Source organism: Polyergus mexicanus, unplaced genomic scaffold (genome assembly GCF_030449975.1).
Source record: "Polyergus mexicanus isolate NDT 795.1 unplaced genomic scaffold, iyPolMexi1.0 SCAF_24, whole genome shotgun sequence".
Taxonomy (NCBI): Eukaryota; Metazoa; Arthropoda; class Insecta; order Hymenoptera; family Formicidae; genus Polyergus; species Polyergus mexicanus.
Window position 1 is genome coordinate 3,578,198 of NW_027223344.1, and position 6,671 is coordinate 3,584,868.

The 6,671-nt window shown below is 28.6% G+C and overlaps 1 pseudogene; it reads left to right on the plus strand.

Moving 5' to 3' along the window:
• Positions 1-661: 661 nt before the first annotated feature.
• LOC138942952 (uncharacterized) lies at positions 662-6,328 on the plus strand (annotated as a pseudogene).
• Positions 6,329-6,671: the final 343 nt, after the last annotated feature.

Sequence of the window (6,671 nt, forward strand, 5' to 3'; positions counted from 1 at the left end):
AAATCAATTATATAAAAAAAAAACAAATAATTGTTTAAAAAAATATATTGTAAATAATTTTCTTAAAAACAATTATTTTTTATACTAATTGATTTGTCTCATTATTCTGTACATAAAGTATTATGGTAAGATTATCGAAAACTAAATATTTTACAAGATATTTAATTTTTTATATCAAAATATGTCAGATTACAATACAAAATAATTCAAAAAGTACTTAATAAAAAAATAATTTGTTATAGTGTTTTGGAAAGATCTCGATATAAGCTATAAGAATATGCAATAAAAAATAGGGGATTCCATTAAAAAAATTAAAGCTGTCCTTGACTTGACCTTAACGATGCCATCCAAGGTCAAACCAATAACACCATCTTATGTTCCCCTCAAAACCATACAATTTTTGTTCAACACGTTTTTCTCTAAAATGCTTAGTTTTTGAAAGAAAAGAGGTGTACTGATGGTCTAAGACACCCTGTATATACGCATTCAATGTTGTTATTTTCTAAAAATAGATATTCCCACAAGATATGTTTGATAGAATTCCCATAAGATTTTTTTTGATACATTAACATAAACATTGGTATATGTCGTAACTAGATTACATAATCCATCGTTTTATAAAACATCTAGGTATTTTATAAAGCAGCCGTATTCTAAAGTCATGGTTGAAAATAAAATATTTTGCGATCTGGGTAAGAATTTTAGTCTTTCTATAAAACGCTAACAAGCGACCCGCTACATTATCAAACGCGACGATTTGTACATTGTTCTGGCTGGATTCTGGCATGATTTGAAAATATAGTAGCAGTTTTTAAAATGTCTCTTTATAAACGGATTATGTAATCTGGCTACGACATATACATTCAACAAGCAATATCGAATTGCTCGAGAACGCAACAAAACGCGAGATGAAAGAAAGAGAAAGAAGGAGAGAGAAAGAGAGAAAACGGAAAAGAGCAATAAATATTACCATATACATGAACACGCGTTCGCATGTATAGTTACTAGTTTATTGTTATTGAAAACATGATCAGCCAAACTTTCCAAATATTACTTCAATGCTTCCATTTTCCAACAATTTGTTTGTCACAAATGTATTCATTGACAATGCACGATTCACTCAAGTATAAGCGCTCAGCTTTGTTAATATAAATTAATTTTCTCCAATATGACATCGATCAAAAGAAATCATTTCTCTTGCTTGTACTATTCCGCAATACTTTTATAACCGTTAATAATTTCTTATCACTTTATCACTTCTCTTCCTTGTTGCATTATTCCGCGATACTTTTAATGTGCGTAAATTTGGTTGCGCGTGACTTAGCACGAGACACTACCGTTAAACTTTTTTACTTTTCATTTATTTGTCAAATTTATTTACTTGTCAAATTTCAGAGGATTGCTAGTGCAATTTTATGACGAATGGTCCAATACAAGTTTCGTGTATGTGCATTAGGGACTTGGGCGGCGATGATGATGGAGATGTATCTTAATAAAAATTTTATACATTTCAACTTTGCATTATATTACCTCCGTTCACGATGTAGAAAAAAGATTAAGATACTTTCATTATATAATTCAAATCTAAGTTATTAATTAAGCCTATTAAAAATACGATCAGTTCAGCCGTTATTGAGGTCCGATAATCTAGGTACTTGCAACTGTTCGACTCGCGTATAATATCCGGAATGCCTCGCGGCTTCGCGTAAACTTGGCGCGAAACACTACTCCGTATCTCTTGATATAAAAATATATTTTAAAGTGTAAGTATTTTGAATTATGAAAAAAATGCATTTTATTCCTATAAAAATGTATTATATTCATATAAACAATTTTACATTTTACAAAAAAGTAATATAAAAATAAAATGCGAAATGTTTCGTAAAATATATTCAAAACTGTAAACAAAATTTTTATTTATAATTTTTTATTTTTTATTTGGGAAGGAGTCAAGTTGGCAGTAGGTAATTAATAGAGATAAAATCAAGTAAGTGATTTATTTATATTACTATTATTTAAAAAAAATTAATTATATAAATAATCAAATAAATCAAATAAAATTAAAAAAAAATAAGAAATAACAAAAGTAAAAATGGTAATGAAAAATATAATACAATTATCAAATTACAACATAAATATACAGCAAAATACATGGTTGGAAGATACCCGTATAAACGCATTTCAAACGTTATGAAAAAATTGCTCTTCTTTCTGTGTTTGTGATACATGGAAAATTTAACGTCCCAAAAAAATAAAGCTTATTTCAGCTATGCAAAATCATATACAAATATTGCATAGCAATATATCGAAATATGATGGGCACTGGGTATGTGCTGTTACGATATCAAAGTAATATATAGGGTGCCAGCCAGACTTTAAAGTCTTATAAAAAATTTAATTCTGAACAAAAAATTTCCTATAAACATGGGTCGAAAAATGCTTTCTTAAGAAGTTATCGCTCAAAAACCTCTGAAATGTAATTATTTTATACATTTTTCCAAATATCATGGAAAATGTGCATTTTTTAACAAAAAGTACCGAAACAAAAGTTGTAGAAAATTAAATTATCTTTCAAATGAGATCAAAATGATTGTTGTACGTTCCATAAATTTTGAGAGATAATCAGTTTCAAACGTACAAGAAGTGCTTTTGTTACTTATTGTTAGATCGATTAAAGTTGTATCAGGAGAAAATCCGTAAAACGACAAGATCGGTCATTACTCGATGCCGAAAGTGTATTAGAGCTACGGGGGGACATTTTAAGAATAGTTAGTTTTTTCACGTCTTTATTTATTTTCTACTATTACGTACTATTTTAGTTTAAAAAAATTTATTTTATTTTCATAAAAGAAAGATTTTTATTTTTTATTTTTATCGTTTTTTCAAGAAATTTATTAAGTTTCATTTTCTTCTTACCTTTTGCTCTTCCTTTGCATCAGACGTTTTTAAGCAATAACTTCTTAAGGAAGCATTTTTCGACCTATGTTTATAGAAAATTTTTTGTTCAAAATTAAATTTCCTATAAGATCTCAAAGTCTGGCTGGAATGTTCGGAGCCACCCTGTATATTATTTAAATGTGTTGTCATTAATATTAAATTAAAATAAATATATTTTATTATTATTATTACTATTGTTATTATTACTATTAGAAAATGTAAAAGAAGAACGATAATGTAGGATTGAGAGATGTGAATTTAATAAATATTAGTTTTGCCGCGTGAAATTTCAAAGTTAATAAATCTTACTGTCATTAAATTTGATATTTGACTTTCTTTAAAAGAAATTTTTTGAACTTATCGATTTTGTATCATTTTATAAATTCATCGCGTACAAGAATATTTTTATTTAACATTTATTAATACAACAAAACAGGGTTGGGAAATAACGCGTTATTTGTAACCTCGTTACTGTTACAGTTACTTTTTTCGGTAACGGCGTTACAAATTTTGTTTGTAACGGAAAAAAATAACTTCGTTACATTTTTCGGTAACGAGTAACGAATTTAACAATTATTTTTATCGTTACTTTTTTCAAATTTGCTCGGTATAATTTTTATACAAAGGAATATATTGATAAAAGTTTTGGAATGCAGTATTATATGGAAACTACTGCAAGCTTATTCTGGTATCTCGTTTTTTTCTATTTTGTAAGATAATGTAAGTTAAAAATTTTTAAATTGATCTTGTATTTTAAAAAAATGTATGTAATGTTTGTGTTATATATAAAAAAACTAACGGAAATTGTAACAATTAAAAAAGCGTTATTGTTTGAGTAACGATAACGGTAACAAGTTACTTCTTAAAATTAGTAACGAGTAACAGTAACGAGTTACATTTTAGAAAAAAGAACGGTAATGAAAACGAGTTACTTTTATAAAGTAACTTTTCCAATCATGCAACAAAATAACATTTATTTATTATTACAATATAAGGTATAAATAATAACAAATGCAAAACATGAAAAAACAAAAAGAAAAAGTGAGAACGAAAGTATTATTGCAATTATTAAAAGATATGATGATAATTGCACGCACGTGTGCACGCATGCACGCACGCACACACGTATATATTTTTTAATATAAAGTTATTAATATTTTAAAATATTTACAAAAATATATGAAATCCGTCTAAAAAAGACATCACACATGTAAAATATCGCTAAATATATCTTTCTCCAGCCAAAATAATCCTTTACAAAAATTAATCGCCATCAAAAGTATTATCTTCTCAAAAACTATATTTATCTTTAGAAAAATTTATCGCTATCAAAAATATTATCTTCTTAATAATTATATTTATAAATTACATCTTATCTGTATTAATAACATAGGAAAACAACTTAAAATCACAGGAAAACAACTTAGCATCAAAAAGAAGTAAAATAAAAAAAATCTAATAAATCTAGAAAAATATAATGCATAATATTCAGTTGAATTATTTTTTACAACTAAAATAGATCTATTTAATACATATAAGATGCTGAAAATATTAAAATTATGAAATTTTGCATTCTGTCATTTATTTAACATTGTACTCTATTCTATTTGCAGAAACAAATAAAATGCAACAAAATATATTTATATGGCATAAGAGAACCTAAAATTGATCGTAGAAATGTATAATTTCTATATATTTTTAGAATATTTATATACATATATATAAATAATAAATTATTTATATCTAAATAATTATTCATATTTATTTAATCTAAACATACTCAAACGTATATTCAAAAAAAGAAAACACAAAACACAAAAAATTAAATTTCGAAAATTAAAAAGTTTAAAATTACAAAAATAAAAATTCAAAAATTAAGGTTAAAAAAATAAATATAAAAAAATTTCGTGTGCAAAAAAAACTTAGCGCTGTTATTCCAATTAAAATTAACATTATGAATATAAAACAAACTATAATATAAAATATACTATAATATAATACTATAGTATAAAATAATAAAATAAAATAAAATAACTATAGTACAAAATATAATACAAACTAAAATAACTTTACATAACAATGCTACTTCCAGATAATATATATCCGTCTATCCGCAACAGAATCATAATAAATAAATATACTAATGGTCCACCCAGACACTCCCCTCTGGATAAAGAGATTGTTGAGGCCTCGTTCTCGGCACGGAGTTTCACACGTGATAACCCTGACGTGATCTTCACGAGAGCTGATAGAGGCAACGTTATCGTAACCCTTAAAAAAATAGAATATATCAACAAAATAAATATATCAACGCTCTTCTTAAAAACAGCAACACATATTCAATCTTAAAGAAAGATCCTACCAAGAAATTAATCAGAAATCTCCATGACTTGCTTGCGAGATGGAAAAAGCTTGAATATATTACTGACTTGACGTACAAAAAAACTTAACTACACTAATGGCGTATTACCGAGAGCCTACAAGCTGCTAAAAATCCACAAGCCGGTGTGCCCCCTTAGAATTACCGTTTCGTCAATCAATACTCCTCTGTGCGAGTTGGCATCCTTTTTACACGACATAATTTATAGTTTGATACCAACAGCCAATAGTCACATATCTGACAGTTTCCAATAAGTTGAGAAACTAACAGACATACACATACATGACGATCACAAACTGATCTCATTAGATGTGATATCATTATTCACTAACATTTCTATAGACTTGGCTTTAGATAGTATAAAAAAGAGATGGAATTTTTTTGGGGAGAAATGTGCCATACCCCGTAACAAATTTTTGGAAGCAGTCCGCTTCGTTCTTAACTCCACATTTTTTAAATTTGACGACGTTTGCTATAAACAGACTTTCGGCACTCTCATGGGTTCATCGTTCTCTCCGATCATCGCCGACATCACGTTATAAGACCTGAAGATGAAGGCGGTTGAGACTCTTCCGTTCAATTTATCTCTTCATTATAGATATGTAGACGATGTCGCACTGGCGGCTCCCTCTCTCTATGCTCAATGTTGTGCTTTACACTTTCAACTCTTTTCATCCAAGATTACAGTTTACGATGGAGAAGGGAGTTTACAACCGACTCAATTTTTTAGACGTGACCATAATTTTAAACAATTTTTTAACTTTTGACTGGTATCACAAACCTACTTTTTCGGGCAGATATTTGCATTTCGAGTCTCGACATCCTCTTTGCCATAAAAAAAGCACTGCCATCGGCCTCATCGACAGAGCTTTCCGGCTTTCACATCCAGGCTTCCACCAAAAAAAATCTGCATTTCCTCATAAATACGCTACTAACAAACGGATGTCCATTGACGTTCATATTCAACAAATTGCAAGAGCGCTCAAAATCTCTGTCATTTACACACAATAAATTTGACAAGACAGATACCACGATTAGTAACGACGAAACTTCTAAACATACATTTTTTAACATCCCATACGTTCCAACTATTTCGGAACGATTCAGGTTTGTGGTCCGTAATTTACAAAATTATCAAATACCGGTATGAACAAATTGCGCAAATTTCTCTGCGTGGATAAAAACAATTTGCCAAAAGAACTACGCAATCTCTAGAAAATCTCCTGCAAGAACTACGATGCATCTTATGTCGGCCAGACAAGCAGACTTCTAAAAACTCGAGTAGCGGAACATCGGGACCACATCAGAAGAACCGCACAATATTCTGTTATCGACACACTACAGGTTAAGTAAT